Source organism: Ammodytes marinus (assembly GCF_949987685.1).
Source record: "Ammodytes marinus genome assembly, chromosome: 12".
In the NCBI taxonomy this organism is placed as follows: Eukaryota; Metazoa; Chordata; class Actinopteri; order Uranoscopiformes; family Ammodytidae; genus Ammodytes; species Ammodytes marinus.
This window is the reverse complement of record NC_137216.1, coordinates 18,741,031-18,753,507: the sequence shown is the minus strand read 5'-3', so window position 1 is coordinate 18,753,507 and position 12,477 is coordinate 18,741,031. Positions and strand designations below refer to the sequence as shown.

The 12,477-nt window shown below is 41.3% G+C and overlaps 1 protein-coding gene across 1 annotated transcript in view; it reads left to right on the top strand.

Annotated features, from left to right (window-relative positions):
- The window catches only part of hs6st3b (heparan sulfate 6-O-sulfotransferase 3b), a gene marked incomplete at both ends in the record, with an annotated part of 67,139 nt that overhangs the window by 1,056 nt on the left and 53,606 nt on the right, over positions 1-12,477 (top strand). The gene's annotated exons all lie outside the window — the stretch shown is intronic.

Below are 12,477 nucleotides of genomic sequence, written 5' to 3'. Positions count from 1 at the left end.
AATCATCAGACAATCAGCTATAGCTCACATTGTGGGAGATGGGTGTGTGATATGTATAGGTATGTGAGACTCACTGGATAATGTTATGGTATGAACCGCAATGACAACATACGATTGTGGTTGACCTTGAGACATTTAAACTTTGTGTCTGTTTGTTTAAACGTTGTGTTCACATCAGCCTGTGAACTTGCTGCCTAGCTGTGCAGGTGCTGCAATGCTCTAGATATGTGCCATTAGCCAATCGTTCTCAACCATTGTGCAGAACTCCCCATTTCACAGCAGAAATGCTGTTATAGTGAGCCTGCAGTCCAAGCGATCTACCGCCCTTTTGGGATTTCATTGTGGCTGGAGCAAAGCTGCAATTGCAGCTATTATGAAAACTAACCAACATTTATTTGAGAGCACACATACACTGAATCGTAAAGGATCATTTTAAAGGCCCAGTGACTTTTATTAATTTTTTCTCAATCAACATACACCAGTCCATACAACCCGGCCGCATGTATGATGCACTTTGATCTTTTTAGCTTATTTAAGCAGTGCGTTCCTTTTTGCACCACACAAAGCCTCCACATTCGATGCCATCTATGACAGTTTTTTATTTATTTTTTTTTATCCCCAAGAAGTCAGGTTCGGTAAAGCAAAGGAAATGCAAATGGGAACAAGTTTAAAATGCAGTTTAATGACTAAAGGGGGCAAATTGTAATGCACTAGACAGTGCATGAGCAAGGTGTGTGTGTGTGTGTGTGTGTGTGTGTGTGTGTGTGTGTGTGTGTGTGTGTGTGTGTGTGTCCGTGTGTATCAGTGTGTGTTTAAAATTCAGCAGGATGGATGTGTGTATTTTACAATGCAGTTAACGTTTCTAGAGTCACTGATTATTTGAATTGCTTTACAGTTAAGGTGACTCATTATAATAGCACATTCAACTTCTACAAGCCAGGTAGATATCCTCCGGGTTACCTATAGGCTCGAGGTGTGCGCATTAGAAAGAAAAAGTCCTGACCTACAGTGTCTTCTTGTCACACAAGCTGAATTTTTGAACTCCCTTTTATGTTTTGAAAAATACAATGGTACTCTAAAGTACTTGAGCACATGATTCATTTCTGCTGTGCAAAGTGTTTCCTTTACTCAGGAAAGTGCCCACTGGATGCGACAGCTCTTCATTTCACAGCTGCAGCATCTATTCTGCACTTATAGCCCTCTCATCCCCTGTTCTTTAGCGGGCTCAGTCCGGCACCATCTATTCTGAGGTCGTTCTGCTTCGACCAAAGACTGTTGGCAGACACACCATGTTATACGCCCCCTCCCCCGCCCCCCATTTACTAAGTGAGAGGATATTATTATGGCCATTATAGGTTTGTGAATTTGCAATACCCTAATTCAAATATCAAGAGGTCGAAGTAAAACAGAAAAAGGCAATAAAATAAAATAAATTGTAATAAAGACGCAATAATCCATTTGTTACAACCAATTTTGGTTCACCTAAGGGTGCAATGGGGAATACCAATCGTACATCACTGCCAAATTCAGAACCTTGTTTTGCGGTTGAGAGCCTCTCAGATTGAGTGGCTGTCTCTCCGCAGTCCCAGGCATTCACCTTGCCAACTCTTGAGAAAGCAGCAAGAGAAGGGGGGGGGGGGAAGGGGTGACGAGACGAGGTGTGTGGCGATGGCACTGTCTCCCTGGCATTGTATGGCCTTTTCAGCCGGGCCGGGCGCGGTGCAGTGAGCCAGCCGTGCGGCCCAGGAAAGGTCAGGGGTGTCAGGCCGGATCAGTGTGTGTGTCTTGCGGAGCGGCTCCCCTGGAGTGTGCTGTCAGTCAAGGGAAAAAGTGGAGCAGGCAGTTCCCGCTCTCATCAGAGGCTTTTTGGGAGGAACATTCCTCTAAGTGCAGTCCTCTTAAGTTGCTTTGTGCTGTGCGTCATGGAATAACTTTGTCTGCTGACTGAGTATGCCTTGTTGAGCAGGTTGTTTTCCTCTCCAGAGGCCTGCACTGAGCAGAGCGGCTGGAATGAATCGTTTCTGATTGCTACATGCTCATTAGCTAACTGTTTGTTCTGGACTTACCAGGGGATAGATGTATTCAATGTGACGCTGGGTCACAAACTAGGCAGCTGATTTTAAAATTGTATTTGCATAAAGGAAGGACTGAGTAAATCATGGCTTTAGATGTGTTTAGCATGTTTAATTAAAGCTTTGTAGCGCAGTAGCCAATAGGATTTTTAGATGTTGTTTTCCACTGAAGTGAGAATGACCTCCCTTATTCAGTTTCTCACTGCTGCCTCAGCTCACTATCACTGGTGTAGTCAGAATATATTTGACTAAGATTTTAAAACAACAACAACAACACAGCTTTATTGTTATGGCTGCAGGTCTGAGGTGAGGAAATTTGATTATCAAACACACAGCTTGAAGTTCCCACAGTGAAGCACACTAGTATGCGCCTTGAATAAGCAGCAGTGTAAGAGTTAGGGCTATCCATGTATAAATATGTATTTTGTTTTTAGATGAATAATAAATCTAAATGCCCCCTGCTGATGATGTAATATTGAATAAGTAAAGGTAACATCCCAACTAAGAATTATGAGGAAAAAAAACATATAGGAGGTCTTTCTGCAGACTTGTCATCAAGAGCAGAAGAGATCACAGATCAGAGAAACTGAAAAGAAGGTCACACACAAACATTCATGCACGTGCATTACCATCTCCAACCGGAAGAGAGATTGCTCCTTCAGTCGAGGTGACATGGACTTTAACACGACATCCACTTAGTGGCCTAGAGTGTGAGCTTGGTGTGTTCTCGTTGTATTCGGGAGTGCGATGGAGACACACAGAGTAACAACTGATTCTACTTGAGCTTCTCACTCCCTCCACATCCTTCATAACTTGAATTATTCAGGGCTTCCCTTGAAGTGTAGTAAAATAGTAAATCAAGGCCTGGCTTTTACAGGTCTTTGACATTGCATTGACACACAGAGGTTGAAATAGGATGTTTGTATACAATGAATAGAATTAAACAGCATCCTTCCTTTTTTGTTGCACGCTGTGATGTGGCTGTTGACGTTGTCAGCAACTCTTACAGTACGCATCCATAGAGGCGAGACCAGGCTAGATTTGTCAGCTGAATTAATTGTTGTTTTTATGCTTACACTATTTCTACTTCGTTGACCTCTGAATTTGTGATGAACAGACTACAACTTTGTTCACATCTCTTTTTGTCCTTTCAGTGATTTTTTCTCTTCTTCAAGAAATGTAGCAAAGCAATGTATCACTTTGTTGGAACATCTGTTATGCAGATTCACTTCAGTCCGGAACCGCCCCATTACTCATGAATCTGTATGACGCTTCACTACAGAAATTCATATTTATTTTTTGTAGCTCTTCAAAGTCTTGCTATACCCTCCACCACAAAGGTCATGTGCTCAGCTCTGCTTGTTTGTCTACCTGTCTGTAAGTTGCAGAATTTCCCTACAACACTAGAAAACAGCTTTAAAATGAAATTTGATTAAATGTCAAAGAAATGGGCAGAAGAGAAAGGAAAAGGAGAAGGTTTTGTTGTGGATAGGTTCACCATAACTCCTGAACTGCCTGGCATGCAACTCAATAAATCCCTGCAAGTGCATTGGTATACAGCGGCCCACCAGCCAGGTAAACAAAAATACATTATGAATGAGAGGAAAACACAGTTAATCACAAAGCTAAAACCGTCAAAGGCTATTTACTTAGCACTGTGTGTGTGTGTGTGTGTGTGTGTGTGTGTGTGTGTGTGTGTGTGTGTGTGTGTGTGTGTGTGTGTGTGTGTGTGTGTGTGTGTGTGTGTGTGTGTGCGTGCGTGCGTGCGTGCGTGCGTGCGTGCGTGCGTGCGTGCGTGTGTGTGTGTGTGTGAAACTCAGGTGATAAGCACATGCACATTTGAAGAGGCTGCTGCTCTCATTTCTGCCTATAATGTGCATGTAAGCATGCAAAAGTACGTAGGCTAACCTATTTTTTGTCTAGTTATTAATTACAAAAAAGTAAATCATCCTTGTTTCAGTTCCTCCAGCTCTGTTCCAAAGAACATCTTGCCATTAAGTGTTGTTTGAAATTGTAAGAAAGAAAAATTAACTTCAATAGAGCAGCGTTAGCCAACGCTGAGTAAACAGTTAATTTGTGTATTTGTGTTTCCAGAAGCCCTGGCCTTTTTTCTCCCTCATCCGTTTGCGTCATATTTAGCAAGTAAAATAAAATAATAAATTTTAACCATGTTATAAGATAATAAATATTTGCATGGAAATGTTAATGATATTCAGGCCCAATTACAATTACCTTTTTGGACAGAATGTACAGCTTAGTTGTCCCTATTCTAACTGCGCCTTCATGGTCATTTCGTGCACATGCTGATGTTGCAGCTTTTTATCAATTATAAAATCTTCATTAGCAGCTTGCTTGTCGCTTATGCATAATGAATGCTCAGTTCAGAAGCACAAAGACACCAAAGCCAAAACATAAGCACATCAACGCTCTTCGATACACTCCTTTGATGAAACACAGAGAGAGAGAGAGAGAGAGAGAGAGAGAGAGATGTGTCTATACAGCAATGACAGTGGGTGTCCTCTTCTGGATGGAGGATGTTAAGATCACAGTGTCCTTGAGGTTTTAGATGTAATGACAACGGAAAAGCTGCCTTGAAAGAAGTAAAGACAGAATTCAGAAAGAAATGTAGCCACTACTATAATCAGATTTTCGATGATGATTACTTTGCAGTGAATTTCCTTGCTTTGCTAATGATATCAGACAGTGACTGAAGCATGTGATCACATACCTAATTGCTACCGATCTTGTGGAAAGTGAAGGAAAAGTCCTGTGTGAATTATGGCATGATGTGGTTCTGTTGCAGTCTGTTGTCGCTCACTCACAGTATAACCATATGTGTATATATTATTGCAGCTTGGCTGACAAAGTAGCCTACCCAATGAATAATGGGTAAGGATTCTTTAAGGGAATTATCTGCTTGGCTTGGATCATTCTTTATTCATTCAAGTTACTTGTTTGTAATTACGCAACTGTAAAAGCGTGTGAAGCTACTGCGTAGTATCTCACCTCCTGATTCTGTAACACTGCAACACTATTAACGCTCCGGCCTAAAGTAAGCTTTTTTTCCAGTCATAGAAATAACATATTCAAATTCTCTTAATTTTGTCATCAATCCTACAGGAGTAGTAATGGACTTTCATGTCTAAACCGGCACACTGATGATGTTCCCTAATCCTTGGTTGATTAACACTGTCTGCACATCATATTTAATTCATGTTGGGTGATGCAGAGAGGGCTGTGTTGTCGTTACCACCCACAGCTCTGATCATGGAACCATGCATGTTGTGTATATACTACCTGCGCATGACATCATCTACCAATGTTGAGCATCTCCCCTAATCATCATGTTGGAGGAAGTTATTACCAACTTGAAGAGGGAATGAAGGTTGTTGTTGTGGCAGTTCAGAAAACAATGTCACCTGTCAAGTTTAAAGCCAAAGTGCGCAACTTTTTCATATAAATTAATGTCAGTTACATTAAAGGTGAAGTAAGCGATTTATTTATGTTAATATTAGTGTTAAATCGCTCTTTATACATACAGTGATCACTTACATAATGTGCGCGTTTCATAAAGCCGATCTCTCAGTCAGCTGCTCTGCATGTAATCGGCAAATAAACTTTTTGTCGGATCCCGAAATTAATATCCAATCACAAGAGAGAACGCTACAAACCGAAACCCGTCTCACTCATGGTCTCACTGCCAGTGCACGCCAGAGCGACAGATGGGTGAATGTTTATGCGCCTACAATGGCGGAGCAGGTAAAAATCCTCCTATCTGAGATGGTGCTAGATAACTCGCTGTTTGAAGACCGCACTGCATTAATGTGGTGACGTAGGGACGAGCGAGGGGACTGCTAACTGCAGTAACTGACAGGAAGTTAGATAAAAGAACCATTCCGCTTACAGCACCTTTAAAGCCAATCGCCAAATGAGTTGACACAAAGTTGATTAAGCCTATCCACAAAACTGTCTGTATTTGTCAGTATGGCAGCGTTTACTGACACTGGCACAGGAGCTCAGAAAAATCCCAAGAAACACAGAAGACTTGTTTCAGTTGTTGATTCTACTGCTAAGAAAAAGCCTGGTCGTACAGGTGAAGGAATCAAATCAATGCACGATCACCCAAGGCTGACCTCATGTAGATGCACCAACAGTGTTGTTGTAAACAGCCCGAACTTGATACTTCAATACAGTCATATTATTAAATTGATATACATATCCCTGTCAAATTGCATGGACTTGGACTTTTCTTCTTTGTCCTCTAAATCCTGTTGTTTAGGGAAAAAGGGAAAATTCAGGTCTTCACTGACACACAGTGACACACACAGCAGGGTAATGGATGCCCTCCGAGCGCACATGAACCTGGAGGAGGAAAGTTGAGCAGATTTACAGTTCCGGTCGTATCTTTAGATGTGGGAGGCAAAGTGCTCATCACAATGATGGGATGTTTATTATGTGCAGAGCTGTGGGTGCCCTTGCAGGCCTTGGACTTCCAGGGCGCAGAGATTGCTTTTCATGTGTCATTAATTCTACTCGTCATTGCTGGCAGACCCGAGAAGCAATCCAGTTGGTTTGATAATTAAGTGTTACCTCTACAGAGAGTGCAATAACATATGTCAAGCACTTGTTTGCCATTAAGGCAACAGAAATGAAACAAGGAAGTCATCAGATATGAGGGGGGAAAAGATTATGCAACTGCAAATGAGCGCTGTTTTCTTCTCTTTTTTTCTTGTTTTTAAGAAAGCTTCAACAGTTTCAAGTAAAGCCTACAACTGATTTATATTTCTTTAATACTTCAGATTCAGATTTTATTTGTAACATACACAATACATTGCAGTGAAATGTTCACAGTCGGCTCCATGCTAAATATACGCATAACAAACATAACAAAACAGTAAATACATTCAATATGTCAGAGGGTTATTGCACATAGTCTAAAGAGCGGCGGGGGGGGGGGGGGGGGGGGGGGGGGGTGTTACTTAAATAAATATCTATAAATATATATATGTGCAGTTGCTCAAAGTGCTTTAATCAGTGCCATTTAGATACCTGACAGCTTGGGGGTAGAAACTATTCCTGAGTCTCTCAGTCCTTGCCGCCAGTGAGCAATATCTTTTTCCAGAGCGGAGCAGAGAGAAAAGTCCGTAGCCTGGATGGCTGGGGTCTTTCAGGATGCTGCTGGTCTTGCCCTTGCACCGCTTCATACGTCACAGATAACCCAGTTTAATGGAGAGATTAGGCTTAATTTAAGTACTAGTATTGCTAGTCCTCGAACATTAATACAATTCATATTAATAAAATTGTTGAAGTCTGAAGGTGCAAAGCAATGAGAGGGATTTCCTTAACTTAAATTGTGCCACTTGTTTCATTGGCTTGGACCAGCAACAAACAGTTTTGACTGTTTAAGTAAATTCTCCATTCATTTTCACTTTTACAGCAATGATTTAATTTAAAATTGTGAATATAACTGCATAACATTGACCAGATTAGCTAGTTATTCAGGTTATATATCAATAAGAAAAGAAATGTTGAAGCAATTCAAATCAACATTTTTCTTGCAGTATATTAAAATGGTAAAAAATGGGGGCGCCCTTTGCTCAGTGGGTAGGGCGTCCCCCCCATGGGCCTTGGCCAGCAGCGGACCCGGGTTCGATTCCGGTGCGCAGTCATTCTCTGCATGTCACTCCCCTCTCTGCCCCATTTCAGCTCTGTCTCTACACTATCAATAAAGCATAAAAATGCAAAAAAAAAATATCTAAAAAAATTTAAAAATTAATTGTAAAAAATAAGGATTCGGAAAGTGAAAGGAGTAGTTGTTAGCAGTGACAACACCATGGAGATTATTACCAAACTCTGCAGTTGCCCCCAGCTCTACAGAGCTTTATAGCATTTTGGCTCGTTTTGGTTTTGGTTTTGGTTTTGGTCCACTCCACTACTATCCTACTCATTTCCCGATGCAACCCTCTGTACAGTGCCTAGCTACTCAGCACCAAACAGCAGACCGACTATGTTAGCAACGAGCTGATGTACATTGTAGAATTGTGCAGCTAAAGACCCAGATACAGTATATCCCTCAAGAGATGGTGTAGACCAAAATCGGAGCTAAAAGGAAGGTGGAAATTCGACTTAAATGTGTCAGCTGGCCGGAAACACGTCTCCAAATGAATGATAATATTGCTCCGTATCTGCTGAATGATACGAGTTAGATATTTAGATAAAGAAATAATGTATTTTATTACTACCCAGCTTTAGAAAATATCATATTACTTAATGGAAGTCGCTTTGGATAAAAGTGTCAGCTAAATAAAATGTAATGTAATATTTAGATTATGTGACACACTTAAGGACCTTTGAGTGAAAATAAGGTTTGTCATTGACTACAATCTTTGAGATTTCCTTTGTTAACCCTATTTTATCTCACAATGCTTAGCTTGGTAAAGATGTGTGGTACTTTGTGTGAGTGTGTACACGGTTTTCAGAAGTGTTTAATCACTTTTAGGAAGATTATATTTTTTTAGTTTTTTTTTGCTACGTGGATTAGTGTTCCAGTTCAGTGTGGAAATCTCCTACTTGATACTTGATGCACCAAATGGAGAGGCCTAAGTTGTCTTGTATTGTTCAGTCCACATTGATTGAATAACTAGACCTTTATAGGCCATTAAAAATCAAAAGTGTTGCATGTGCTTGACTTGTAACGCTTATTTGTCATTGTCCATTTGACTTGGAACGGTTCAAGATGTGGTATGGACTGAGCTTACTGTCTTCCTCCTAAAAGCCACTCTAGGTAATGAAAGCCCTGCAGCGTGCCAGAGCAGCAGGCTTGCGGCTGCTGTGATGTTGCTCTCAAATACTTGCTGGTCCGGCAAATATGAATCTCCAATCGTCTGAATCAGCCCTTTATTCTGTGATTAAAGGGTGGCATTTGGTTGAGTGGTGGGCAAGGACCCTCATGCATGGAAGCCGGTTTGTGTATTGGGTTGACTAATGCAGTAAGACATCTAGTCCAATGGGCACGGCAATGTAGCACATATTTTTGGCTTTATTTTTAGGGCACAGTTTCACTGTTTCCTCTGAAAGAACGCTTCTGCTGTTAAAATGTGTTTGCATGATTCAGTAATGTTTTCTTAATTTGATCTATGCTTTTTGACCAGCGAGTGATCAGCCCCTAGACTGAAGTAAAAGAAGAAGAGAGGCAAAGCACCTCATACTGATCTATTTAAATGCAGTCATCAGTGTGATGAGAATGAGTCAGCTGGTGCAGTGATTCAAAGATTCTGGGCTTAATGTTCCCAAGAGGCCTGTTTGGGGTATGAGACGCTCAAAATGCTCCGATTATCAGAGGGGCAGTTAACTTTGGTTCCATCTTCCTTCTAATTGAGAAACCAACATTATAAAAAGCCCATATAAAAAGGGATTTACACGTTATCAAGACTTGTCTGATCAGCACTTTCATGAATATTGCTTTCAAAGACACTGGTTAGCTCCAGCTTTGTTGTGCTATTTTGTTTTTAGATTGGCTCTTTTAACCAGTTTAGCTTTAAGTGTACCCCAACTTTTAAATTCTAAAACACAGTATAACCCATTAACAATTGTGATGTAGATTATAATTAAAGCTTAATTTGTATTTCGGGAACATGGCATCAATTCCAAAAATCACTGCAAGGATACGCAGAATATAGAGAAAAGAAAATGGTCGACGATCATATGCACCAGGCACAAGACCTGGTGAGCCTCCTTGTAAATTCATCGTGAGGGAATTTCCCTGCATGTGTGTTGTGCAAACTCCCGTCTGTACTTGACAGATTGACATATCAAACAGTGACAAATGAAATATGCCAGCAGAGGTGCCTGGCTGTGTTATTTCTCAATTGATACCTGCAAAGCCCGACGAGAGGACCGTGCCAGGAATAACTGCCTCTGGAGTTGATTTATTGTAACAACTCACAGAAAGGTCATCTGTCCTTATCTGGGGCGTGCTGGTGACAGGTAAAGTTATACTGCGGGGAGGCAAGCTGAGGCCGCCTGCCTCATGCTTGCTCCCCAATTTGGATTCAGCGCTTGACTGAGCACCTGGCACACTTTAAAGTGTAAGCACAGGCAGAGTCACCTTCACACAGACTAATCTCTCCTTTCACGTGTGTGTGCCACCCAACAATCTACTGGTGGGATAGGCTGTCACTGGTTGGTGTTGTTGTGGGCTCAGCTGGCCGGCAATGTGGTGACGAATGTAAAAAAAAAAGAAGAAGCACTGCACTGTACAGAATGGACTCACCACTGGAGGAGAGAATGTGCGTGCAATGAGGTGTGCTTATACTTAAATCAGTCATGGAATGCATGAATGTCATTGAATGGTAATCCATAGAACATGTTTGGTGGTCTATACAATGTTTTACTGCTGGTGTCCTCTGCCTTGTCCCTGTGCTGCGGCATCAGTCAGACTTACTGTGAGAGAGATTCTAATAATCTCACTGAACAGATTGCAGTCCAGATTGCATCTAGATTTCTGCATTTATAAATTGGTGCGTCGTCCTGTGTTATTTTGCAAAATCACTACAGATATTCGATCAGCAGTGTGCATAACTAAAAAGAACAGACCCTTGTTTTTTTAATTTTTTATTAATGTTTTATATATACTAATTGAAAAAATAAATCAATCTTATGAAACAATGTTCCATTTAAACTCTATTTTCTGGATAGTATGAGAAAACATCAGATATGTGTTTGTTGGATGTTACGTCGTCTGAACAATAGTTTATTTCCCACGGGAAAAAGCATTTTTCCTCTTCAGATCACTTCAGATCTTTTTATATTTCTGTTCACACCCACACGTACAATATTGCAGCATAAATTGGGTCCCGGGCCACGGTATAATAATAAGTTAGATTGAAGATGTGTCCTAACAGCAGCACAGCACTCGAGAGTAGAGTAACATCTTGTGGCATCGCTGAGTACCGGTGTGGAACAAATAGCATTATGTCCCAGCACGTGTCGTGATACAGCACATCAACCTCATCATAGGAATCCCATGTCCCTCTCTTTGAGTCAGTCCTCTCAAGCTGCCAGACGAGTGGCTTCAGAACAGAGCTTTAAATCCCACTCACAAATCCAGGGATCACTGAACTTCGCAGCAGTCCCCATTCTGCGGCAGACTGTGGCCTTTTCTTCATTCGTCACTCTGCGCGGGTCTCCCCCTCTACTGTTTTGGAGTCAGAGCTGGGAATTGGTTTACGTTCTGTTGAAGGGTGGTGTGAAGAAATTGTCCTAACACTTGAGGCATTTTGCTTCACTTGTAATGCCAGGTGTGTCTGTGAATCATAATAAATGACAGAGGGAGGAACAATACAAGTGTCTTTGAATGCTTCCTTTTGAACAGTATTTGAAGCCACTTGCAAGTGGCTTTTTTTAAACAAACGCATAGAGAGGCTATGCGCAATTCTGGAGAATGCTTGTTGTCAAAATCACTTTTTCCCAAAATCAGGGAATATCTCCTCACGATCCCCTACCTGTCCTAACTGTGTGCCCTGCTAAGAAAGCCAGTGTTACACAGCATAGGTTCTGTAAACATTGGGAATGTAAACAAACGGGGCCCACCATGGCTAGCAACATGCACATTTACAGAGCTTAGGCTTTGTTTTTCAGCGCACACACAGTACAAACAGGTAGCGGATCGCAAGGAGATATTCACTGATTTTGACAGAAAGTGATTTTGACAAAAAGCATTCTCCAAAATCGCTGACTCCACCTTTAAATACAAATAAAAGCCAGTACATTGCAAAAATCCAATTTGGCTGTGTTGAGAGCCTTTTTGCCATAATGTGCAGAGAAGTCGCAGGGTCGTTTCAGGCCTGGGAATGCAATGCAGCCAGGGTGCCAACATGACTAATGGGCCTAACCTGGATCCTCTATCGACTTGCACAGAAATACTCAGGGATTGATTTGACTGCTTATGCCTCTGCCATAATCTCCCCTCCATTGATACGGTTTCATGGCTATTTGTAAAAGTGCTGCTGCAGCTTTTTATTTTATTTGTCAGTATTAATATCAAATCAGATCATGTAGGCTGCTCCCCGTAGAGCCATGTGTCAGAGTTAAACTCAACCATCCTTGTCACCTCAGTGTTGCAAGAATCAACGGTGGAATTCATTCATTGGGATGAAGGGGGGTTTAGGTTTATAGGGTTGATGTTTTTTTTATGGAATAAACAGACTATAAAACATGCACGTAATATATCTAACATGATGATACAGGGTTATTGGATTTTTATTGATGGTCTTACGGGATCCATTTGACCACACAGGTAAAAGGAAAGCTGCCTTACAAAAGTCTGACTCTGAAGATGAGTCAAATATGAAAGCCAAAGAAAAAATAATTTTCCAAGTCGTCCAAGTCCCAAATTGATGTCTTC